The 27,060-nt window shown below is 41.1% G+C and overlaps 1 protein-coding gene and 1 long non-coding RNA gene across 3 annotated transcripts in view; one reads left to right on the forward strand and one right to left on the reverse strand.

Moving 5' to 3' along the window:
- The window catches only part of LOC125460693 (peroxisome proliferator-activated receptor alpha-like), a 72,858-nt gene extending 65,365 nt beyond the window's left edge, over positions 1-7,493 (reverse strand). Inside the window, exon 1 of one of the 2 annotated variants that reach the window (XM_048548401.2) lies at positions 7,372-7,493. The gene's annotated coding sequence lies outside the window, so the exon portion shown is untranslated. The other variant, XM_048548402.2, reaches the window with a different exon arrangement.
- Positions 7,135-27,060, forward strand: part of LOC125460694 (uncharacterized) — a 29,326-nt gene continuing 9,400 nt past the window's right edge. Inside the window, exon 1 of the long non-coding RNA XR_007249317.2 lies at positions 7,135-7,598. This is a non-coding gene — a long non-coding RNA (uncharacterized LOC125460694). The remainder of the gene's footprint in view (positions 7,599-27,060) is intronic.

Genomic DNA, 27,060 nt, shown 5'->3' on the forward strand with positions numbered 1-27,060 from the left:
TTACATGTGGTGGCATTCTCACATGCCTGCTGCCGTTGTTCTTCTAAGTCAAAGAACTTGCAAATTTAGTCGACACTTTCAAAGGAACCTTAACATATTGTAGTGCATCTATATGTATTACACACTTCTGTCACTGTGCATCAGTAGAAAACTGTGAATGTATAGAATGGCAGATTAAGTGCTAATCAAATAGGTGCTTTATGCTGATGGTGTCATGCTATAATATTCTAGGCACTGTGCTCATACAGACAATGGGGAGTGAGTCATCACACTCCCAGTTATGCCTTATATTTGGTGAGAGTTAGGAGAGGTGTTACTCAAATTCACTGCCTCTGACCAAAACTTGTCAACAGTATTTATGAAGTTGATCCAGTTAAGTTGCTGGTCAATGATAATCTCCAGATTATTTAAGTAGTATTCAGCAATGCTAACATTACTGAGTCTCAAACTGAGGTTGGTAGACTGTCTCATTTGAAATGGTCATTGCTTGGCATTTGTGTGGCATAACTGTGTGATGCAAGGTTTGTAATTAAAATAAATGATATTTAGATAAAGATGAATGTTTGGATCGGAGGTAGTGGCATGTGGGTTTTGGACAAGGAATGAAGGTGTTTAATGATTAACTTCAGATTTTTTCTGTAGCCAATGGCAACTTCTATATAAAAAAAAGTATGAGAGTGCATTCCTGGCGTATAGTTGTTTTGGTTGGGAGAATTTTTATCAGCAAACAAAATAGTTGTGCAAAGATTCATTGAGTTTTTCTCTCTAAGTGGAAACACCCATAGCTTGGAGAAAGCTTCTGGATTCCAGTTTGACAGTTTTGCAGAAGTTTTGGCTAAAACTGGACATGCAAATCAGTTACTCCAGATGAAACTGGCTGGATTAGAAGTGTTAGGTTGTGTGAAGGCTCAGGGAAGAGGTGGTCAGTTTCTCAAGACCAGGGAACTAAAGCCACAACTAAGTCAAACCCCATGTGTGATACAGGAAGCGATTCTGTCTCTGGTGTTTCAATACTGTAGAGGAGTGTTATACGGATTAATAGGATCATATCTTACCATGTGTTTACAAGTCTTTAAACTAGTGCTGTGTAAATAATGTCTTTCATTATTTTCTTCCATGTAATAATTTTTCATTTCATAAAATCTAATGTGCAGCATTGTGTGCTGTGTTTCAGTGAAAGACCACCTAATTAAAACTAATTTCCACCCCACTTCTGGGAACCAACATTCTCATCCCTCTCCCCCACATAACATGCTGCTTTGACAACAAATGCTGCACCACCCCCCCCCCCCCCACCACACACACACAATACCCAACACCGTTCCAGGATTCTGTATCAGACCTGACAACTGCCTACCACACCTGATCGGCTACCACCTCATCCCACAAACACTGGACCCAACCCCACTCTCTGGCATTTCTGATGTTGGACCCAACCACCAATTCCACTCCCTCAAAACCCAACACTGTCCTCATCACCAACCCCACCTGACCCTCCTGCTGCCAGACCAGAACCCAAAATCAACACACAACTACCCCATCCTCTGCCAGACCTGAGTTCTCCTATCTACCACAACCTGCTCCCTTGCCATCTTGCACCCTACCCTTCTGGCACCAGCAACTTAACATCATACCTACCTTATATACTTATCCTTTGACAGCAACTGTCAAAGTGGCTAGCAAGCCCTTTAAATGTTAGAACACAGCAGCTTGTCTTCCACTGCCAGTTTTATGCAACAAAAAAAAATCAAGATGGAAGTTTGGCTCTGCATTTCTGAGGGAGACTCAAGCAGAATCCCCTCTTAGGCATGTGGTCAGCAATTTTTAGTAAAAAAGAGCTGGAATGGCAATCTGTGTTGTACACATACACAAAGCTGGGTGGGGTGGTGAACTGTGAAGAGGATGTAGAAATGCTGCAGTGAGATTTGAACAAGTTTAATGAATGGGGAAACGTTTGTCAGTTGAATTATGATGTGGATAAATGTATTATCTGAATGGTGACAGACTGGGAAAGGAGAAAGTGCAATGAGACATGCATGTTGTTGTATAGGTGGTGCCAGAAATAAGCATGCAGGTACATCTGGCAGCAAATTGTGTTGGCCTTCGTAGCAATAGGATTCGTCAACAAAGCAAGGATTTCTTGCTGCAACTGTATACAGTCCTGTGAGAACAACCTGAAGTACTATGTGTAGAGATAATGGGAACTGCAGATGCTGGAGAATTCCAAGATAATAAAATGTGAGGCTGGATGAACACAGCAGGCCAAGCAGCATCTCAGGAGCACAAAAGCTGACGTTTCGGGCCTGGACCCTTCATCAGAGAGGGGGATGGGGAGAGGGAACTGGAATAAATAGGGAGAGAGGGGGAGGCGGACCGAAGATGGAGAAAAGATGATAGGTGGAGAGAGTGTAGGTGGGGAGGTAGGGAGGGGATAGGTCAGTCCAGGGAAGACGGACAGGTCAAGGAGGTGGGATGAGGTTAGTAGGTAGTTGGGGGTGCAGCTTGGGGTGGGAGGAAGGGATGGGTGAGAGGAAGAACCGGTTAGGGAGGCAGAGACAGGTTGGACTGGTTTTGAGATGCAGTGGGTGGGGGGGGAAGAGCTGGGCTGGTTGTGTGGTGCAGTGGGGGGAGGGGACGAACTGGGCTGGTTTAGGGATGCGGTAGGGGAAGGGGAGATGTGTAGTTTTGGTTTCTTTACCCCAGGAAGGACGTGCAACAAAGCTTTATTGGACTGACTCTTGGGATGGTAGGACTGCCAGATGAAGACGGACTAGATTGCTTTGGACTATTTTCTCTGAATTTTAGAAGAAAAAGATTGGGGGATTGGGGGATTGGGGGATTGGGGGATTGGGGGATACCAAAAATTCTAACAGAAATGGGCAGGTAAACGCAGGAAGAATGTTCCTGATGTCCAGGGAATTCAGAACCAGGAATCACAGTTTAAAGATATGGGGTAGGTCATTTCCGTGAGGAAAAATTTCATCATCCAGAGGGTGGTGAACATGTGGAATTCTCTGCCACAGAAAACAGTTGAAGCCAAAACATTAAGAGCTTGGATTTAAAACAAAAGTGGCACACGACTGGGTTACTTTTGTGAAGTGTTTTTAGAAAAAATTAACAAGGTCTGACAGTCCTCCCAAAACAGTGACCTTAGAGCTGCCAGGGAGCAAGATCCCCAAAGTAGTAGTGGAAGAACAGCCCAACGGAACCTCCTGCTGCAAACACAGAAGATGTAACACCTGCCTGTTTACTTTCTCCCTCCTCAGTATCCAATGGTCCAGACACACCTTCCAGAAAAAGCAGTGCTTTACCTGCACTTGAATAAGTGCAGTTTACTGTATTCATTGCTCATAACGTGCTCTCCTATACATTGGGAATACAAAGTGTAGACTGGGTGACCACTTGGCAGAATGCCAATGTCCTGTCCAAAAAAGACTGAACTTTTAGTTGCCCGCCACTTCAACATACCACCATGTTCCCTGGCCAACATCTCTGTCTCCACCTTGCTACAGTGCTCCAGCACAGATCGACACCTCATGTTCCACTTGAGTTCAACAATTTTAGGGCTTGATGCACCTTCTTCCAAAAACAAGCTGAGGGCCCCTCACACCAGGCCTTGATATCACAAGATCTGCCGTTATACACAACTCATTGTTAGCCATTAATTGTCCTCATTAGTAACTATTCATTCTCCCAGGTTACTTGTCTGTGCAACTGTACGTCTCTCTCTTTGGGCCCTTTCTCTATTTATTGTTTATTCATTATTCCTTCCACCCACTCTATCTTCTGTACATAAACCAACTTCTTCCTAGCTACCATCAGTTCCGAGGAACGGTCACTAGACCTGAAACGTTAACCCTGATTTTTCTCCATAGACGCTGCCAGACCGACTGAGCTTTTCCAGCAATTTCTGTTTTTGTTTACTGTGGTTGTTTAATCACAGATGGTGCAAACATTGAAGGCCCTCAGCTTGTTTTTGGTTCATGATAATCAAGAATTGATCTTAGTTTAGAAATGAGTATCACTCATCTCAATCCACATGGACAAGGAGAACCACCACTTCGACTGGGATAACACCAGGATCCTGGGACAGGCTAGGCAGAGGCAGGCACGAGAATTCCTGGAAGCTAGGCACTCCACTATGCATGCAATTAATAAACATATTGAACTCGACCCCATACACACTCCACTACGAAGGAAACCTGAAGTGAGGCAATCCATCTCAACAGACCCTAGAGTTTAAAAGTCAGGTGGGAAAACACACTGACACCTCATCGAAGGCTGCACTTAGAATGTTACCAAACATGGTAACGAAACGTCTGCGATACAAGAAACCAGCTCGGCAAGCCAACCAACCTCAACTCCCACAAACCAAACTACAAATCTACTCCAAAACCTGAGTGTACATGGGTTTAGCCACTTTTGGAACATTCCATTAAATTTCTGTCTCCCTACTAGAGGAAGGATGTCGTGAATCTTGAAAGAGGTCAGAAAAGATTTACAAGAATGTTCCCAGGGTGGAAGCTTTGAGCTACGAGGAGAGCTGAATTGTCTGGGGCTATTTTCCTGGAGCATTGGACACTGAGGGTGACCTTATAGAGGTTTATAAAATCATGAGGGGCACAAATAGGGTGGATAGTCAAAGTTTTTTCTTTGTGATGGGGAGTCCAAAACTAGACAGCATAGGTTTAAGGTGGGAGGGGAAAGATTGAAAAGGGACCTAAGGGGCAGCCTTTTCATGCAGAGGATTGTGCGTATATGAAATAAGCTGCCGGAGAAAGTGCTCGAGGCTGGTACAATTGTAACATTTAAGAGACATCTGGGTGGATACATCAATAGAAAGGGTTTAGATGGATATGTGCCAAATGCTGGTATATGGGATTCGACTTATTTAGGATATCTGGTTAGCATGATAAATGTCACAAAACAGGATGAGAGGTTTTGTGTGTTAAAATATGGTAAACTGTATTCTACACATAACTGATGAAGAAAACATGCCATTTTAAAAAAACCTGCAGTCTCATGTAATTACATTTTAGTGAATGACAGCTGAATAATTCAAAAGCACATAATCATCAAGCCAAATTTCATACGGAGATCTGACTTGTCCAGTACTACCATCAGCTGGGATCATAATGAAAAAAAACGTGAAATTATCGATTTGTTGTTAATCTCTATTTTTTGATCAAAGCATATCCCACATAAACGAAAACAAAGTTGCTGGAAAAGCTCAGCAGGTCTGGCAGCATTTGTGGAGGAGAAAACAGAGTTAACGTTTTGGGTCCAGTGACCCTTCCTCAGAATGCTGCTGGACCTGCTGAGCTTTTCCAGCAACTTTGTTTTTGTTCCTGATTTACAGCATCCACAGTTCTTTAGGTTTTTATATCCCACATAAACATCCTGTAACACTGATGTTATTACCTGAAGTTTGTTTTATTGAGAATCTACTTAGTCTTCCAATGTCATTTGCAGATATTATTACTCAACATTTGTCAGAATGACTACCTATGAATATTTCCTAATGACAGTAAAATTATACCATGACAAATAACCACAACCAAAGCCATTAACTGTAATAATATGAAGGCAAAATTCCATTAAATGTTAACCAAAGCAGAGTCGGTAATACTCTTATTTCAAAGGTACAAGGGATATAGGCGCAAACGTCATGACTTAATCAAGGCTGACACTCCAATGCTGTACAGAGGAAGTGCGTACTGATAAATGTGATTTTTGTTTTCAAACAAAGGCCTCATCTGATCTTTCAAGTGGACTTAAAACACTCCACAGCATTGTTGTGATGATGACCTGGAAGTTATCCCTGGGGTCCTCGTCAATATTTCTCGCTCAATCACCATAACAAAACGGATTTTCTCATAATTTAGCACAATGTTGCTGAATGCAAACTGACTGCTTCATTTCCTACATTACAAAAAGGGGCTACTTCAGAAGTACTTAACTGGTTGAAGTATTTTGGGGCATCGATTGGCTATGAAAGACTTTTGTCCTTATTAGCTCTACTATGATGTCAACAAATGAAAACGAATAGCTGAGGCCTCCTCTGGTACATAAATAAAATAGTTCTCACATTCACAACTGTATTTTACAAGATTAATATTTAATAGTGGGTAGCAATTTGGTGATATTGATAAAATGTCCAATATTAATCATATATTATTTTAATTCAAAATTGAAGCTTTTATACTTTAGTCTTATTTTTGTTTTCGGTGAAACTTAATTCTAGTTTTAATACAGTATTTCATTAAAAGGATCAAATACAGCAACACAAGTCTTGCAAATAATTGCAGTAAAAAGTTTTGATAACATGTTTCATTCTTGTTTCTTTCCCCCAAATTTAGGTTAAATTGCAAAAATAAAGACAATTCAAATTTTATTCACTTATTTTAAATTTCCAAAAGCTGCAGATGACTGATACAGTGTTAACGATTTTCCTAATTGTAATAAAAAAGTTGCCCTTTGAAAGAAACTTAACCTAAATTTAACATAGCAAATAAAAATAATGACTGCAGCTAACAACTGTTTTCATCCTGGTTTTAAACCATCCAAAAATACTGATCAGAAACTCGTTGACTTTTTAACAAGAGCTTTGCAAACAGCTTACTCCATTCCGTTCATCTCTCGATTCAATAAAATATCGCCTAGCACCCAGAATAATGACACGTCTATAAAGTTATCACAGAATAATAGTGATTTACATATGCTTGAATTGGTTTTACCCTTTTTCAACCAAAAAATGTCATTTTTAAAGACTAATAAGATTGAAAGCTATACAATTCCCGAGCAGACTCAAGGAATTTAAATGAGAAAAATGAAATATTGGAAAACAATTATCTTTCTGATCATACATCATAAGTTACTGTATTCGTCCATTTAAAGAAGGGGGATTAACGCGGGACGATCCAAGAGTGGAGGCGCCAACGGGTCTCTGGAATGACATCAGTTTGGAAGCGGCAAATGTTTTCACTGGTTTCCAAAGATGGGCAGCACAAATGTAGTGAAACCCAGCATGGCACTGATTGCACCTGCCAACAGCAAAAATGAACCCCCAAGTGTCACCCGACGAGTCGTGCCAACATTTGACCGGAAGTTGGGTCCGAAGTCCAGTCCGCCGTTAACTTGGCACATCAAGTAGCGAGGACCCGTTCTCTCCAGCTGAGTAGCTGACACTCAGCTGCTCACAACGGGAGGAAAGGGAACGAGAACCATTATAACTCGCTAACTTCTACTACAATCACCTGCTGCCGTCAACACCGCATGCACTCATTGACACTGCCAGAGACCGTGCATGGCTACGGTGAGGGAAGCAACGATGGCACTCTTATCAACATAAGCCTGCTCGGCGCGGCTCACCTCTGTTCGGCGGTTGTCCTCAGAATGCTCGGGGGAGGTTCCAGAACACACTCGCGGCCGCCTCGCGCTGTTTACCGACACTCCATCAACAGCTGACAGCTTCAGGGCTGACAGGCGGAAATGACGCGCCGTCTGTGTGTGTGTGTGTGTGTGTGTGTGTGTTGGTGGGGGAGGCGGCTGGGCGATCAAGCCAATCGCTGTGCGCTTGGAGTGAATGTGTACACGAGGTAAGATCGTGTTCGTAAGCAAGGAAAAAAAAATCGGTATTACACACGGAGCAAAATTTTGTCAGCACACGGGAAAATCGGCAAACACATCGTTTCGTTAACACTTCCTTGGGTCCCACAGCTGCCTCATATCAACTGTCAGGATATGGAGTCTATTGTATAGTTAAGGAGCCAGGGAGGATGATTGATTCTCTGACAAGAGATGATCAGCCAAGCCGTGTCCTTTGGGGGGGGGGGGAAATAATAACGAAGCCCTGTCAATGTGCTTGGAACTATTGGTTCGGCGCAACTTTATAACTGATCTGTATTCTTCATGGTGTGTACATTTTTTCTATTCATTCATTGGATGTGGGCGTCGTCTTTCAGACCGGCATTTATTACCTATTAAAAAGTGCAGTGTTGGGGAATCTGGCCGTATCTGTGGAAAAAGAAACGGTGTTGATGTTTCGAATCCGACATAACCCTTGTTCAGAACTCATCTCTCCAACTGAATTTAACCAATACCAGAATTTTGCTTTCACTTATTTGTGCACTCCAGTTGGCTTTGAGAAGGTGAGCTGCCTTATTGAACTCGTGCGGTTCACTTGCCGTTGGTGGATTCACAATGCTGTTGAGGAGGGAGTTCCAGGATTTTGAGTTAGTGATAGTAAAGGAATGGAGATATATTTCCAAGTAAGAATAGTGAGTGGCTTCGAGGAGAACTTAATGGGCCCATTTATCAGCTGCTCTTCGAATTCCAAATGGTAGTGGTTGTGGATTTAGAATGTGCTGCCTGAGGAGAATTGGTGAATTTCTGCAGTACATCTTGTAGATATTGAACATCAGTAGTGAAGGTAGTGAACGTTTGTGTATGTGGCAGGCTGTTTTTGTCCTGGATGGTGTCAAACTTCTTGAGTGTTATCCAGAGCTGAGCTGCAGTTATCCAGGCAAGTGGGCAATATTCCATCACACTCTTGACTTGTAATTTGTAAATGGTGAGCAGGTTTTCAGGAGTCAGGAAATGAGCCACCTGCTATCACTTTACAAATGATCAAGAATAGACCCATGGAGCAAAAATGGCTGGGTTGGATTTATCCTGCTTTTTGTGCACAGGGAATACTTGGTCAATTTTCTACATTGTTGGGTAAATGCTAGGGACATAACAAGTTCTGGAGCACAAGTCTTCAGTGTTATTGCTGGTATGTTATCATAGCCTTTGCAGTATTGAGTGCCACCAGCTGTTTCTCAATTGTCATGTGGATTGATATGAGTGTTTGTGATGCTGGGGTTCACTGGCGGAAGCCCAAGCTGGATAATCCACCAAGCACTTCTGGCTGAAAATCATCACAAATGTTTCAGCCTTATCTTTTGCATTGCTGTGCTGTGCTCCCCCAGTTTTGAGGATGGGAGTATTTGTGGAGACTTTGCTTCCAGTAAGTTGTCCACAACTAGATGTGGCAATACTGCAGAACTTAGATCTGGTTGTGGAATCACTTAGCTTTGCCTGTCACTTCCTACTATTTGGCTTGCAAATTGTCCTGTTTTGTAGCTTCACCTGATTGACACCTCATTTTTAGATCCCCTGGTACAGCACCTGCACTCTTTTTATTAAACAAGCTGTTGGATGAGCTTTTATAATGGATCCTGTTTCAGTTATTATGGAAAGTAATTATTAAATGATACGAAGCATAAATGGGCTATGAAATGTGTACTGTGTATGTAAAATTATGAAGCCACTTAGACGAGATAAACATCAAGATGTCAGGATTCAATCTGAACCTAAGGACTACAAATTCCAGTTCTCCTCTCCTTCCCCCCCCCCCCCCCCCCCCCAATGGAAGATGTACAGTAATCAAACTGTTCAGGTATTTCCTCTACACAAAAGTTAGAATGAATCCAATCCAGCCCATTTCTGCTCCAATCTACTCTTGATCATCAGTGAAGTGATAGAAGATGTCAGCATGGTTACCAAGCAGCACTTGTTTAGCATTAACCTGCTCTCTGATACTTTGTTTTGTTCCACCAGGGCCCCTCAGCTCCTGACTTCATTACATCTTGGTTTACAAAGAACATTTGAGAACATTTTACCATTGTTTTCCTGCAGTTTTGAGGGGTGGCAAATGTAACCACTTTATTTTTAAAAAGGGGAGGGGAAAAAAGTTACAAGTTGTACCTAACATCAGTAGTGGGGAAAATGCTAGATGCCACATATTTTCTAATTAACCTGTTCAGATATGTTATGACCTAGCTTTGGAGTAGTTCTTAAATTTGAACCAGGGCCTGCTGTCTCAGAGATGTGGACACTACCACTGGTATTATGGTCTTTTGTGATGTAACATCTATTATAAAAGACATGATAACAAACATTTGGAAAGTCTAGTGAATTAGACAAAGTCTGCATGGGTTTTTGAAATGGAAATATTGCTTGACTAATCAACTGTAATAACTGAGTTCTGAAAACCAGTGACCCAAAACGTTAACTCATGCTGAGCTTTTCCAACAACTTTGTTTTTGTTGCATTCAGTCCGACCATTCTGCATGAGCAACTTAACCAGTCTTTTATTCCTGCCCTTTCTCTTTAAGCCTCCTTTCGTTTTTTCTGTTTTGATTATTATTAAACTCCTTTTTGAAAACTTGCAGGAATTTCTGGGGTCTGATAGCTGCCCTGCTATCCTCTGACCTTAAGTGTTTAAAACATGTGATGATCAGCTACCACGAAGCTGTCTATAGCAATTGATAAAGGCCGTTTTAAATACTCTCTGAAGATCTCTATCTGGTCACTCTCGGTAGATGAGGGTCAGAGAATAACAGGAGACTATTAGGCCCCAGAAATTCCCACAACAGTTTTAGTAACAAACAAATTATGACTGAAAACACCCCCAGCATATTCTCAGCCATTCACCTTAAATCAGTGTCTTCCAGTTTTTGACCCTTCTGCCAATGAGAACAGGTTAGAACATAGAACATAGAACAGTACAGCACAGAACAGGCCCTTCAGCCCACAATGTTGTGCCGACCATTGATCCTCATGTATGCACCCTCAAATTTCTGTGACCATATACATGTCCAGCAGTCTCTTAAATGACCCCAATGACCTTGCTTCCACAACTGCTGCTGGCAACGCATTCCATGCTCTCACAACTCTCTGCGTAAAGAACCTGCCTCTGACATCCCCTCTATACTTTCCACCAACCAGCTTAAAACTATGACCCCTCGTGCTAGCCATTTCTGCCCTGGGAAATAGTCTCTGGCTATCAACTCTATCTATGCCTCTCATTATCTTGTATACCTCAATTAGGTCCCCTCTCCTCCTCCTTTTCTCCAATGAAAAGAGACCGAGCTCAGTCAACCTCTCTTCATAAGATAAGCCCTCCAGTCCAGGCAGCATCCTGGTAAACCTCCTCTGAACCCTCTCCAAAGCATCCACATCTTTCCTATAATAGGGCGCCCAGAACTGGACGCAGTATTCCAAGTGCGGTCTAACCAAAGTTTTATAGAGCTGCAACAAGATCTCACGACTCTTAAACTCAATCCCCCTGTTAATGAAAGCCAAAACACCATATGCTTTCTTAACAACCCTGTCCACTTGGGTGGCCATTTTAAGGGATCTATGTATCTGCACACCTAGATCCCTCTGTTCCTCCACGCTGCCAAGAATCCTATCCTTAATCCTGTACTCAGCTTTCAAATTCGACCTTCCAAAATGCATCACCTCGCATTTATCCAGGTTGAACTCCATCTGCCACCTCTCAGCCCATCTCTGCATCCTGTCAATGTCCCGCTGTAGCCTACAACAGCCCTCTACACTGTCAACGACACCTCCGACCTTTGTGTCGTCTGCAAACTTGCTGACCCATCCTTCAATTCCCTCGTCCAAGTCATTAATAAAAATTACAAACAGTAGAGGCCCAAGGACAGAGCCCTGTGGAACTCCACTCACCACTGACTTCCAGGCAGAATATTTTCCTTCTACTACCACTCGCTGTCTTCTGTTGGCCAGCCAATTCTGTATCCAAGCAGCTAAGTTCCCCTGTATCCCATTCCTCCTGACCTTCTGAATGAGCCTACCATGGGGAACCTTATCAAATGCCTTACTGAAGTCCATATACACCACATCCACAGCTCGACCCTCATCAACTTTTCTAGTCACATCCTCAAAAAAACTCTAAGGTTTGTAAGGCATGACCTACCCCTCACAAAGCCGTGTTGACTGTATTTGATCAAGCCATGCTCTTCCAGATGGTCATAAATCTTATCCCTCAGAATCCTTTCTAACACCTTGCAGACGACAGACGTGAGACTTACCGGTCTATAATTGCCGGGGATTTCCCTATTTCCTTTCTTGAAGAGAGGAATTACATTTGCCTCTCTCCAGTCCTCAGGTACGACTCCAGTGGAGAGCGAGGATGCAAAGATCTTCGCAAGTGGCGAAGCAATTGCATTTCTCGCTTCCCAAAGCAGCCGAGGACAAATCTGATCCGGGCCTGGCGACTTGTCAATCTTAATGTTTGACAAAATTTTCAGCACATCAGCTTCGTCTATCTCTATCCATTCCAGCATGCACACCTGCTCTTCAAAGGTTTCATTCACTACAAAGTTCGTTTCTTTCGTAAAGACAGAAGCAAAAAACTCATTTAGGGCTTCCCCTACCTCCTCAGGCTCCACACACAAGTTCCCTATGCTATCCCTGATCGGCCCTACTCTTTCTTTGACCATTCTCTTATTCCTCACGTAAGTGTAAAATGCCTTTGTTTTCCCGGATTCCTATCTATTCAGTACATACCTCTCATGATCTTGAAAAATGATATCAACGTTGTCCCAACATTTTCTGAGATGAACAGTCCCGTTTTTTTCTAACTATCCAACAACTGTAGTCCTTCATTCTTAGAATCGGTTGTGTAAATAATTTCTGCACCCTCTCTCATGCTTTCACATTCTACCAAACTTGTATCGGCCAGAATTGGACACAATTATGCAGGAAAATACTGAGACAGATGTTGTTTTATAAAGCTTCAACATAATGTACTTGCTTTTGTACTCTAAATGTCTACAAACCTCAAGATTTTGTTTGCCTTTCCACAACTTTCTTAAGTTGTCCTGCCCCTTTCAGTAATTTGAGCACAAATACTAGTAGGTCTGCCTGATCCTGCACTCCTTCAGACTTGTATCTTCTTTTATCTTGCCTCTTTTCATTCTTCCTCGCAAAATGTTGATACCATACTTCTCTGTATTCACTTTCACCTGCTGCTTGCCCATTCATTTTACTAGGTTGTGACCTCTTGACGTTTGTCACTGTTCACAGTATTTCCATGTTCCATCTACTGATTTTGAAGTTCTTCCCTGAGCACCCTCATCATTAATATAGTCACAAAAAGCAATGATCCTAATGCTAACCCCTGGAGAACCCTACCCAGACTTGAATCTTGTTTTGACTAAATGCCAGTTGTATCAAGTTTTCTTTGAGTCTTTTTTTGCCACAAGGCCCAACGTGTTTTGTTACTGTATCTTACCAAACTTATTTCATAATTACGTACTCGCTCTATGTTGTTTCACTTGTTTGATTTTAAACCCCATCTTGCATTGCATGTTCCCGGAACAGCTCACCACTGATGGGAAATCCAAAAGTTTACCAGCATCCTTGGCACTAGCAGCATCTTTAAAAGACCGTTGTGCACCTGTACAAGCACTGTCAGTCCAGAGCGGCCCCGCATTATTCCTGACATTTGCCTCAGACATGGTAGACAGGAAAACTTGGTGTTCTGCTTTGTGAGCAGGGACCCAGAGGATCTACTGGTTATGGTAGTGCACAGGCAGATATCCTCTTCTTCCAGGATAAGCGAAGGAGACCACAACACCAGACAATGCCAACCTGTTTGGAGCTTACCACTTCAGTAAATGCAAACTCAACTAACTGAAGGAATGCACAACAATTCATGAAAAAGGTCAGTGACCTCCACACTGCTAGCATAAGTGTACCATCTTCTCTCCGATATTTCACATTTACTCAACCTGTACTCCTGCACCCACCTTCCAACAAGGTTCATGTGTTACAGCTAGTAACACCTGCAGCATCTTCCCTCAATTACTGTCACCAACCCAAAACCCCAACCCTACACCTCCCAAATAACTGTAAAACTGCACACCCTCTGCAGTGCCCACTCATTCATTCAGGGCACCTTTCCACCCACAACAAAATCACCAGCTGTGCCACCCACTTTCATTTCCTTTAGTATCAACCTGTCTCTAAGTCCAGGAGGAAACCAGCCCACAATGGGGCAAAAAGAGTCAAGAAAGGTGGTCAGCTGCCTGACAGTTGGCTCTTTATAGAGTCATAGAATCAAAGAGCATGGAAACAGATCCTTTGATCCATGCTGAACAGGTTTCCCAAACTAAACTAGTTGCATTTATCTGCATTTAGCCTATAATCCCTCTAAATATTTCCTATGCATGTACCTGTCAAGATGCCTTTTAAATATTATAATTGTACTCGGATCAACCACTTTGTCTGGCAGCATGTTCCATATATACACCATCTTTTGTGTGAAAAACTTCCCCTCTTACCTTAAAATTATGCTCTTTAGTTTTGAACTCCCCTACCCTCAGGAAAAGACCTTTTGCTATTCACCTTATCTATGCTTCTTATGATTTTATAAAAGACTATAGGGTCACCCCTCAACCTCCTACTCTCCAGTGGAAGTCCCAGTCTATTCAACCTGTCCTTATAACTCAAACACTGCAGTCCCGCTGACATCCTTGTAAATCTTTCCGACACCCTTTCTAATTTAGTAATATCCTTGCTATAGCAGGGCAACCAGAACTGCACACAGTACTCTTAAAATGGCCTCACCAATATGAAGTACAAAGGGATCTGGGAGTGTTGGTCCAGTATTCTGTAGGTAGAGTCCATCATTAAGAAAGTGAATGTAATGTTTGTCGTTTATCTCAAGAGGGTTGGAATATAAAAGCAGCGATGTGCTTCTGAGGCTTTATAAAGCTCTACTTAGGCCCCATTTAGAATACTGTGTGGGCCCCACACCTCAGGAAGGACATACTAGCCCTGGAACATGTCCAGTGGAGATTCAAATGGATGATCCCTGGAATGGTAGGTTTAATGTATGATGAACGGCTAAGGATCCTGGGATTGCACTCATTAGGAGGTTGGGGGGAGGTCTAATAGAAACTTACGAGATAATGTATGCTTTAGAAGGGGTGGACGCTAAGAAGTTGTTTCTGTTTGGCGGGGAGACTAGGACCCGTGGGCACAGCCTTAAAATTAGAGGGGGTAAATTTAAAACTGAAATGAGACAACATTTTTTTTCAGCCAGAGCGTGGTGGGCTTGTGGCATTCATTGCCATGGAGTGCGGTGGAGGCTGAGACGTTGGATGCCTTCAAGGCAGAGATCGACAAATTCTTGATCTCAGAAGGAATCAAGGGCTATGGGGAGAGTGCAGGGAAGTGGAGTTGAAATGCCCATCAGCCATGATTTAAATGGCGGAATGGACTCAATGGGCCGAATGGCCTTACTTGCACTCCTATCTCTTATGGTCTTATATCCTGTACAGCTGCACAATGACATTCCAACTCCTATACTCAAGGCTCTGACCAAATGCCTTCTTCACCTTAGATAACAAAGTGTGAAGCTGGAAGAACACAGCAGGCCAAACAGCAGCTCAGGAGCACAAAAACTAACGTTTCGGGCCTAGACCCTTCATCAGAGAGGGGGATGGGGAGAGGGTTCTGAAATAAATAGGGAGAGAGGGGGAGGAGGACCGAAGATGGATAGAGGAGAAGATAGGTGGAGAGGAGAGTATAGGTAGGGAGGAGATAGGTCAGTCTGGAGAGGAGAGACAGGTCAAGGAGGCGGGATGAGGTTAGTAGGTGGGAAATGGAGGTGCGGCTTGAGGTGGGAGGAGGGTACAGGTGAGAGGAAGAACAGGTTAGGGAGGCGGGGACGAGCTGGGCTGGTTTTGGAATGCAGTGGGGCAGGGGGAGATTTTGAAGCTTGTGAAGTCCACATTGATACCATTGGGCTGCAGGGTTCCCAAGCGGAGTTGCTGTTCCTCCAACCTTCGGGTGGCATCATTGTGGCACTGCAGGAGGCCCATGATGGACATGTCGTCTAAAGAATGGGAGGGGGAGTTAAAATGGCTCACGACTGGGAGGTGCAGTTGTTTATTGCGAACCGAGCAGAGGTGTTCTGCAAAGCAGTCCCCAAGCCTCCGCTTGGTTTCCCCAATGTAGAGGAAGCCACACCGGGTACAGTGGATACAGTATACTTCTTCACTTTTCTGTCTACCTGTGATGCCACTTTCAAAGAACAATGGACCTGAACCCCTTGTTCTTTCTGGTCAACAACACTCCCCAGAGTCCTACCTTTAACTGTGTAAGTCCTGCCCTTATTTGTCTTACCAAAATGGAACACCTTGCATTTATCTAAATTAAACTCTACCTGCCACTCCTCAACCTATTGTTCCAGATGATCAAGATCCCCTCGTACTCTTAGATAAACTTCTTCACTGTGCACCATGCCACCAATTTAGGTGTCATCCTCAAACTTACTAACCATGTTTCACCCCTTATGTATAGAGCACATTGTCTTTGACTGCCCTACAGGTTTACTGACTGTGTCCAAGCCTCTGGACTTGTATTGGAGTCTGCTGTGGAGTATTGTGCCAGGACTACCTGAAGATCATGACTTTCTGACAACCATGACAGGCCTCTTGGCTTTATGTCTGCTGAATGGCATGGCAATACAACAAAACTGTGAGCTGGGTATGTCTGGCTGAGGGATCAAAGTCCAAAAAGACAATGCAAGGCCATGATGCCATGAGCAGGCAGATATTCTGAGTGCATGAGTACTGCAAAAGGAAGCAAACAGGTGGAAGATGCAGCCTATTCTAGCCCATGAACTGAATGTATTTTCCAGAGTGCACTGTGTGATGCTGCTGCAAGGACAATGATATTTGCTGGTGCATCCGGAGGTCAGCTTTGAAATGCGGAAGCATGTGAATTTGAAATGTGCTGCAAAAGTTCTTAGAAGCTGGTACATGTTGAATGCTAATATTCATGGACAAGGGGTACATTGTGGCCAGTAGTTGGTGCTTAGTGTCTAACTTGGAGATCCTTTGGAGGAAACTTCAAGCTGAAGTCACCAAGGATCCACTCTGACTTCCATGTTGAGAATTCTTGACAACTATCTTCTTTGGTGTATTAGGTTAGATAGGTAACTGAATAGTAATGAAGCAAGTTACGGCATTAATGGGCCATTTAACAAGCTGTAATTACCCTATTGGCAACTCATTGTTGCCAAGTGAGAAACCCGACTTGCTGCTTGACAAATGCATACATGATGCAGTGACTTGCTTCCAACTAGGCCTTGCCAGCTTTTCCGTGTTTCTGGCACAATTCACATCATAGCCTACATTGTTCAAGCCCCTCTAAGACTCCAGCCTCCATGTCTTCCTGCAGCCCAGAAAAATACTGTTCATCACCACTCTCTTTTTTTTTCTGTTTGTCAACCAATTTCATATACATGCTGTCATTGTTGCATTTTATTCCATAAAGTATGACTTTCAGTACAGACTGACAAACATTCTCTGTAACCTCATCCTCCTTACTAGAGACTAGCACCACTGATAATGTCTAAGGACTCTGGATCAACCATACATTATCCAAGTACAACATTGCCTGCTACTATTGAGCTATTTGTTTTATCATGTTGTGTAGTATTGAGTAGATGCTTTACATCTTAGCGCTGTTCCTCATTGACCATGTTTCTCTAGACAGTTTCAATGGAGTTAATAGTGATATTGCTGTTAATACTGAAGCCTATGGGCTTTTGTAGTGTCTCCGTGCAGACAAAAGTAAAAAAAAGCAACATTTCATTCCAGCCTTTTGGACTTTACACAGTCTATGTATGCAACAAGTAGTTACTGTCACATCAGACAACTGTCCTAACCAATTCATCTGAGGCATTTTATCAGGGTGGTGTTATTACCTATCACTTTCAGAAAGGTCCACATTTCTTTGCACATCTTTCATATTTTTCTGTTGTGATATCCATGGTTGTTGGCCCACACTGTTCTGGCACCACGTATTATTACTAAAAATGGCATTTTTCAGTAACAGTCTGTTTGTCAGAGTACTTTCATTTAGTTACCAGAAATCAAATGTACAATACAGATAATTTTGTGTACTTTCTCTGTATTTTATTGTTGCCGTCTAGTTTTTCATTCCTGCAGTGTAGAATTTTTTTGTGAATTCTAGGATCATGACTACAAGATGCCAAAATGTCTCATAACTTGACCTTGTGAGTTTGTCTTTTTAAAGATGTTGTAAACTTTGTTTTTCAGTTCAGAGAACTAAATCTTCCTGTGTTTGTAATATGGGTTAGATTACCCTGGCAGAAATCACATGCAGTACCTCACCTGAAACAAACCACTCAATATGTTAGAATTGCAGTTAGTAATGAGTGGTTAAGGAATACACAAGAAGTTTTTACAGGTGACAAGGCAGGGAAACAGTCAACAAAATAAAATCCCTTGCAACAAAGCACTTTATTGCATAAAATATTTTTAAATACGTCACTGAATGTTGTGACTTTAAGAATCATACAGTTTGTGTGACAACACAAAAATAGATGGAAAATAACATAGTAATCCTTCAAGGTCTGTGGGTATCTCAAATCAATTTCAATCAAAACTATATTTAAATTTCAAGGCCTTAGGTCTCATTTTACTGAATATTATACCTTTGGATTTGTATAAACATGAGAGGAATTAAATCTTGCTTGGATTTGATTATAATATCCTAATTTGCACAATTTTATGAAAGAGTCTTTCAAGTTGTTCTTCACATACAAATCTGAATTATTCCTAATGACTGTCAAAGTCTGTGTAAATGTTTTGGAATTTCTATGGTCTTGTTTAAATCTTTACTCGTGTAATAAAGTACGACACTTTGTATTCGGGACTAAAGAATAATATTGGACAGACACACAGTGTCCTGTTAAATCGATTTAGATTACTTTAATCAAAGCATTTTATAAAAGCATAAGGACTCTATGAAATCTATTAGGATTTAAACCAGGTTTCATTGAAGGTAGAAAATATCAAAACTAGGGCCTTGAGCATGATCTCAAGTAATTTATATGAATTTTTAAATATAACCACTTTTCTTTAGGAAGGGATTAAAAACAGAACTGGCGAGGTTCTTTTCATTTCACCTTTAAATTTAGGCAGTATATATAAATTCTCTGCTTTTATGGGCAGTACGGTTGCATAGTGGTTAGTATTGCTGCCTCACAGTGCCAAGGACTTGAGTTCTCTTCCAGCTTTGGGTGACTGTCTGTGTGGAGTTTACACATTCTCCCCATGTCTGTGTGGGTTTTTGCTGGTTGCTTTGGTTTTCTCCTACGGTCCAAAGATGTGGAAGTTAGGTGGATTGGCCATGCCAAATTATCCATAGTGACTAGGAATGTGCAGACGAGTTGGGGTATGGGAAAAGAGTCAAGGGTTGGGTCTGGGTGAGATGCTCTTCACAGGGTCAGTACAGACTTGATGGGTTGAACAGCCTCTTTCTGCACTGTAGGGATTCTGTGATTCAGTATGATTTGTCTTTTCAGATGTTTAAATAGAAACACAATAGTTCATTATTCTCCACTTTAGTCTGGCAAGATGGTGACAATAATTTTGTTCAATCACCTTTAATGATTTGAGACTTTGGGACTGAAAAGTTCATAGATATTAACAGTGAACTGTATACGTCCTGTCCTGGTTTCCCTTACCAAAATGCAACATCTCACTTTTATCTAAAGTAAACTCCACCTGCTACTCCTCAGCCCATTGGCCCATCTGATCAAGATCCCATTATGCTCTGAGATAATCTTCACAGTCCACTACGTTACCTATTTTGATGACATCTGCAAACTTACTAGCCATACGTCTTAAAATCATATCCAAATCATTTATTTTTGTGCTTCATTATTTACGCTTCTTTTTCCTTTCTGGACTGCAGCTTCATATTAAAATGTTTGGAATGAAACTAAAAGATTCCCAAATGGTCAGTATGTGTCCATTATGACCATGCAGCTGGTTGAAGCGGAAGTGTTGCTGCTATTGCCAAACAATATTCTGAATGGAAGATCACAAAGTGTGGAGCTGGATGAACACAGCAGGCCAAGCAGCATCTCAGGAGCACAAAAGCTGACGTTTCGGGCCTAGACCCTTTTTTTTTCAGGCCTAGACCCTTCCTTTGCAGTTCCCATTATCACCAATATTCTGAATGGATTCACTTCGTTGACACAACCTTGGAAACCTTTTTCATTTAATAAACATTTATCTAAGTGAGAAGGGCTTATCATAGAAACAGTATTTATCTAATATGTACCTCTGAGCTGCCTCTTTCAACTGATTCACCTTCTACAATATTACTGCTGGTTCTCTTTGAAGGGAGAAGAGCTCCAACCTCTCTAGACCCTGGCAAATTTGTCTTTTATAATGTGTCATGAAAAACAAAATCAAAGCACTGCACTTGTAAAACACAAAAAATGCAGAACCCTTTCAAGTGTGATCCAATAACCTCCACAGCTTTTCCAGTATATGTCTTAAATGTTACATAATTTGTAAAATTAGAAAATACTACTTTGTCTTGAATGGTTTTATGTGTACTGAATAATTATGTAGCTGTCACCATCGTGACAACTGGAGAAGATTTCATTTTCACTTCAGCTTTGTACGAGGTCAAAATCTGTTTTAACATTTTTTTTAAGAGCTCATCTAGATATGGCATATTGACATGATTACTTCTGTCTCCTGAGTTCAAGCTAATCAATTTCATGGTTGATTAAAATTTTGCGTTTGTAAGATTAACATGATCATCTGACAAGAGAAGTTGTTTGAGAATGTTATCTGCCTCCAAGTAGCTTGCTTAATTTTAATAACTTTTAGTTATGATATAAACATCCCATGCTAAATTGCTCCGTAGAGGCCAGGGATGTGCAGGCTAGATGATTAACTATGGTATATATGGAATTACGGGATATCTGGGGAAGGGATGTCTGGGTGGGATTCTCTTCAAAGGGTTAGTACTGACTCGAAGGGCCAAATGGTCTTTATCTGCACTGTAGGGGTTCTATAATTCTATGATGTTTTTGAGGTCTGGGATTTTTATCTTCAGAAAATACACTTGCCCACTTTAGGTTCATTTCAGTTGTAACACAAAAATAACTGAAGCGAAATTATTTACTAATTTACAGTTTGTGCCAAAAACAAACAGATCTAATAGAATTCAGTTTGATGTTATTTATAACTATTCAAGAATATCTAAGGACATCTGTGAGTATCTACAAATAGCTAGGAACAAAATATTGAACAATATCTAAGAATGGAATATCCATCAACATTTAAAACAGGTTAACCTTTTAAGCTCCAAACATGTAAGATATCTTCTCCAGGTGGGAGAAAATATCTTCTGAGAAGTATTCAATGAGGTTTCCTAATAATTTTGAAATTTCAGTGAAAGGACTTTTTTTATTGTTTTAACTTCTCCTGCTTTGCAAATGTGGGTTTCAACCTTCTACATAGGTTTTTCCCAATTTCAAGTGGCGTTGTATTTTTTCTTCTTGATTCATTCGTGGAATGAGGGCATTGCTGGCTAGGCCAGCACTTATTGGCCGGGATTCGAACCCAGGTCCCCAGAACATTACTTGGTCTCTGGGTTAACACTCTAGCAATAATACCACTAGGTATTATTCCTTAATTATTCAGTTAAGATTCCTTAATGACATTTTGAGCTATTATTGGTCATTTTTATACTTGTTTCATCTCTTCCCTTTTTTTCTTTCAATCTTCAAAGTAGCCTTCATTAAATGACTTTGAGTGTTGTCTCATCCTGGTTTCTAATGGTATTCATGTGATTAGGGTCTTTGCCGTTCTTATCTATTGGGTTGTTCTTGTACGTCTTCTTAAATTAACATTTTACTTTCACACCCAGCTGTGATATCGCTATGTGTCTTTCCAGGCCTCCATTTTAAACTATTGTTTACACTTTATTTGGTTGTCTGTGCTGGGTACTAATTTAGTTAGTAAGTTATGTTGTATCTGCAAGCCCCCTTTTAAGTATGGCAACTGTAGGCAACTGCCCATGTTTGCTAATATAGAATTGTTCGTGCATATGATTCCAGACGTTACCACATAAAATGAGCATGTGACATTATATGCTAAGGCCATACTGTGCCACGCAAAGAAGAGCGAAGGGATGGGACTGGGTGTAAATGGGGAACTCTCAGGTCCCACATCCTCAAATCACCTGCCCCCAACAGACCTATGTCTCACTCTGTGGGACCTGGGAGATCCCTCAGTCTCCCCCCTCACCCAAACTCCCTCCACCCTTCTCCTAACTCCCAGGTTGCATCCAGCCACTCTGCTCCCAAGTCCCAGGGCACAACTCCCAAAACCATTTAAATAGTCATGCATGAGCTCAGGTAGCACATAACACTCATGCACTGGCGTGAGCAAACACATCTAGAAAGAAACGCCAACCAAATCCTATTGATAATTTAGTGAAAGTTTTCATATTTTGACACAAAGTTTTCTGGGTTCTGAAACTGTAGACACAGCTAAAGGAATTACTGCTGTTGAATAACAGCAGCTTTTGCTATGAAGTCTAAACTAAATAGCTTTGTGTTCATAAGTAAACAGAATGCTTTAAAAATTGATATTTTTCTATAAAAATGTGGGAGTTGGATTGGAAGAACTTTTCAAAATTTAAGAAACAAAGTATTGCCAAAGTGGGCCTTGTTGATGAAAATTGGTGCTGGCATTTTTCAACTAGGTAGTTCTTAATTGTTGAAGGATATTGAAAGATTGAAAATTGTATCAGAGTGTAGTAGGAATAAGTAAGGCTGCTCGAAGATGTAAGTGCTTTAGGATTAATCTTGTATTGCTACCAATCTTCCAGAAGAGTGATTCAAAGCAAAAAGTGCGTGAAGAAAAATCACAATTTAATTAATTTAGTTAATATGGAGGTTCTTTTTCTCTAAAAAAGAGAATGCTGGTGAAACTCAGCAAGTTTGGTCGCATCTGTGGAAAAAAAGTAACAGTTAACATTTTGAGATGACAAGGTGTAAAGCTGGATGAACACAGCAGGCCAAGCAGCGTCAGAGGAACAGGAAAGGGTCTAGACCCTTCAGAAACATTTTGTTAACATTTTTAGTTAACATTTTGAGTATGGTCTGACTTCTTCAGTACCTTTTTCTCTAACTTGGTATATTAGTTGCCTGTTAAATAATGTTTTGATCTGTGAACTTTGTTTAAGACTGAGTATAAAAACACGTAACCTTGTCCTTTTGATAATTTCCTTTGATTGCTAGGAAATTAATCTCCTTTGTGAAAGTTTTCAGTCTCTACAGGAAGCCTAATAATAAAATATTTTGATTAAATTTCTGAAGTGATTATCCAAGTTCAATCTCTTTGAAATAATTTATTACTTGAGTACATTTTCTTAGACCATAAGACATAGGAGTGGAAGTAAGGCCATTCGGCCCTTCGAGTCCACTCCGCCATTTAATCATGGCTGATGGCCATTTCAATTCCACTTCCCTGCACTCTCCCCGTAGCCCTTGATTCCTTGTGAGATCAAGAATTTATCAATCTCTGCCTTGAAGACATTTAATGTCCCAGCCTCCACTGCACTCCGTGGCAATGAATTCCACAGGCCCACCACACTCTATGGCTGAAGAAATGTCTCCTCATTTCCATTTTAAATTTACCCCCTCTAATGCTCAGGCTGTGCCCATGGGTCCTAGTCTCCCCACCTAATGGAAACCACTTCCCAGCATCCACTCTTTCTAAGCCATACATTATCTTGTAAACATACATTATCATCTTCTTCATATTCTATGCATTATTGACAATTAATACAAAATTCAGAGTCAGTTTTGAAGATCAAAGACTTCTGAGACTTTTGAAGACTCATTTTTGTTAATTTAACTCAGGTTACCACAGTAAAGGTTTTGTGACAATTATAAAACATTTCATATTAGTTGTTCTGATCTCTAGGCATCTTTAAGTACATTAATTCTACACTCCTGTTCTCCTTTTGATAGCTATAGGTGTAAATTTTCTGTATATGTATTTATATAGCTACATTGGTTCTTCAGTATAATTTACTAATCCTTATTCTTTCTAGACTATTGATCACCCATCTTCCCTTCCTGGCTCCTTAGTTAATTGTTATCATGAACAATGTGCTCTCTTCGGCTCCCCTCTAAATCTGCCATCAGCCCATAAAACAGCTCTTGGCTTGTCCTAACTTCAAAAAAACCACCCCATTCTCCAACATCTGCTGTTGCTTAAAGGTATTTAAACACATTGTCATTGCCCAAAATTTGTCCAAATTTCCTCAATTTCCTAATTTGAATCCCTCCAATCAGGTTTACTTCTCTTCCATTATATTGAAATTGCTCACACCAAACACAAAGGACATCTCTGTTTATTATGACACAGATAAACCATCCTTCCTTGTCCTTCTGAACAAGCCTGCAGTTTCTGAAATTGTTATGCTCTCTACCATCACTTGCGCTAACTGAGATTATACTCACCTGGTTTGTTCTTACCTTTTTGGTCACTGGAAATTTCCTAGAATGGCTTTTCTTCTAATCTTGCACTCTTAGGGGATATCAGAACTATCCTCGATCTGTGTTGTGTGCCTTTTGGCAACATTATCCAAAGGGACATAATTCTTTGAATTTGCATCACATGTAGACAAAGTGATTAAAAAGGTGTTTGGCATGCTTGCCTCCACTGCTCAGTCCTTTGAGTATAGAAGTTGGGAAGTCGTGTTGTGGTTGTACAGGACGTTAGTGAGGCTTCTTCTGGAATGTTGTGTCCAGTTCTGGTTGTCCAGTTATAGGAAGAAGCTGGAGAGGGTTCAGAAGAGATTCACCAGGATACCAGGTGTGGAAGGTTTGAGTTGTAAACAAAGGCTGGATAGGTTGGGACATTTTTCACTGGTGCATTGGAATATGAGAGGTGACCTTTATAGAAGTTTATAAAATTGGAGGGATATAGATAAAGATAATGGTAATTGTCATTTCCCCAGGATGGGAATTTCAAGAGTAGGGAGAACATTTTGAGGAGGTGATGGCCTAGTGGTATTATCACTGGACTGTTAATCCAGAGACCCAGATAATGTTCTGGGGATCTGGGATTGAATCCTGCCATGGCAGATGGAATTTGAATTCAATAAATATCTGGAATTAAGAGTCTGATGATGACTGTGAATCCATTGTTGATTGTTGGGGCAAACCCATCTCGTTCACTAATGCCCTTTAGGGAAGGAAACTGCCGTTCTTTACCTCATCTGGCCTGCATCTGACTCCAGACCCACAGCAATGTGGTTGACTCTGAACTGCCCTCTGGGCAATTAGAGATGGGCAATAAATGCTGCCTGGTCAGTGATACCCTCATCCCGTGAATGAATAAAGAATTTTAGAGGAGAGAGATTTAAAGAAGACATGAGAGGCAAATTTTTTACACATTGGGTGGTTTGCATATGGAATGAACTTCCTGAGGAAGTGATGGATGTAGATACAATTGCAAATGTTTAAGACATTTGGATAAGTACATGAACAGGAAAGGTTTGGACGCATTTGGAGGAAGACCGGTGGGACTGGTTTAGTTTGGGATTACGTTCAGCATGTACTAATTGGACTGAAAGGTCTCTTTCCATGCTGGATGACTATGACTGTATGACAGAGTTCATTTACCTTTTTTGACTGAGTCCAAGTTTTTTATTGAGTTTTTTTCTGGAGGGTTATTTGCACAATGTGTTCTGAGGTCTACCACAGTATTTTTGAAGGGTTATTTGCACAAGATGTTCTGAGGTCTACGTTGGTATCTTAACAAACACACCTCATTAATTACCTTTTACTTCTCTGTGGAGTCTGTGCATCCAAATTTCATTCCATCTTATCATCTATTGTTCCCACAACACTGCCAATCAGCAGGTATCTGTTGAAATGACAGCATCCCTTTTGCCCATGCCATCTTTATAAGGCTGCTATGCACCTAATCAAGCTTTTACAATCCTGGATTGACCTTCAAATGCAATGCCATGACACAGCAATCACAAATCCATATTATCCATGGCACTTAGCCAGCAGGGCGGGACTGTAGTGGTGGATCAGGCCTGGATTGTGTGAGGCCTTGGTAGGGAAGCATGTGACAATCCCCATTACTGGCTCATGGTCTAAATGATTCTCAGTACTTTTTCTACTGCTGAAATTTGAAAGATATGCAAGGATTGAGCCAACCTTTGGAATAAAAGAGAAAACTGTTGAGCAACCAAAAGATAGTAAAATAATTGGTCGTTTCATTTGATTTTTCTAAACCATTTTAAATAGCTGGCCAAGTACTTTCACTTCTCTATATCATGAGAAGCTTGGTGGCATTAATCTGTTTTAATCACAACCGATGCACTGTTTATGTGTAGTAAATTCTGAGTCCACTTAGTTTTTTACTCTTTCGTGGGATGTTGGCATCATTGGTCAAGCCAGTGTTTGTTGCCAGTCACCAAATGTCCTTGAACTGAATGGCTTACTCATTTCAGAAGTCTGTTCAGAATCCAGGACATCACTGTCTGGTATGATAACTAGACCAGTCCAGGTAGGTCTTGTAGATTTTCTTCCCTAATGGACACTAATTAACCAGTTGAGCTTTTACAACGATTGATTATAGTTGCATGGCCATCATTGCGGAGTTTAGTTTTCAAATCCTATTAATCAACTGATTTAATTTAAAGTCAACCAACTGCCTTATTGGCTCTTCAATCCATGATCCTAGAGCTTTAACCTGAGCCTCCAGGTCACTAGTCCAGTGATATTACCATCTGACATCATGTCTTGGAATTGTTATACTGTGGAAATGGGCATGTCCATTATGTCTGCACTGGTTCTTCAAATGAACAGATCACTGAGTGCCATTGGCCTGCATTTGAGCTGTAATTCTGCACGTTGTTCCCATACAAAAACCAAGTAATTTCCTTTTGAATATCCTGATTGAACCTGCCTCCAACCACAATTGACGCAGTGTTTTTCAGACGCTGACCACTTGCTGTTTGAAAAATGTTTGCTCGTTTCACTTTTTTGCTTCTTTTATTAATTACTTTAAATTTTTGTTCTTGATCCTTTTTAAGAGTGAAAACACTTTCTCCCTATTTACTCTTCCAAGACATCATGATGTTGAATATTTCAATCAATCTCCTCTGAGCCTTCTCTTCTCCAAGGAGAGTAGTCCTAGCTTCTTTCATCTATCTTTACAACTAAGGTTCTTCATCTCTGGGACCATACTTTTAAACTCCTTTTGTGCTATCTTCAATGCTTTTTATCCTTCCTAAAGTGTCTCATCCAGAACTGGATGCAATACTCCAGCTGCGGGTGTACTAGTGTCAGATATAAGTTCGGCACAACCTCACTACTCTTGT

This window comes from Stegostoma tigrinum, chromosome 18 (genome assembly GCF_030684315.1).
Source record: "Stegostoma tigrinum isolate sSteTig4 chromosome 18, sSteTig4.hap1, whole genome shotgun sequence".
Lineage (NCBI taxonomy): Eukaryota > Metazoa > Chordata > Chondrichthyes > Orectolobiformes > Stegostomatidae > Stegostoma > Stegostoma tigrinum.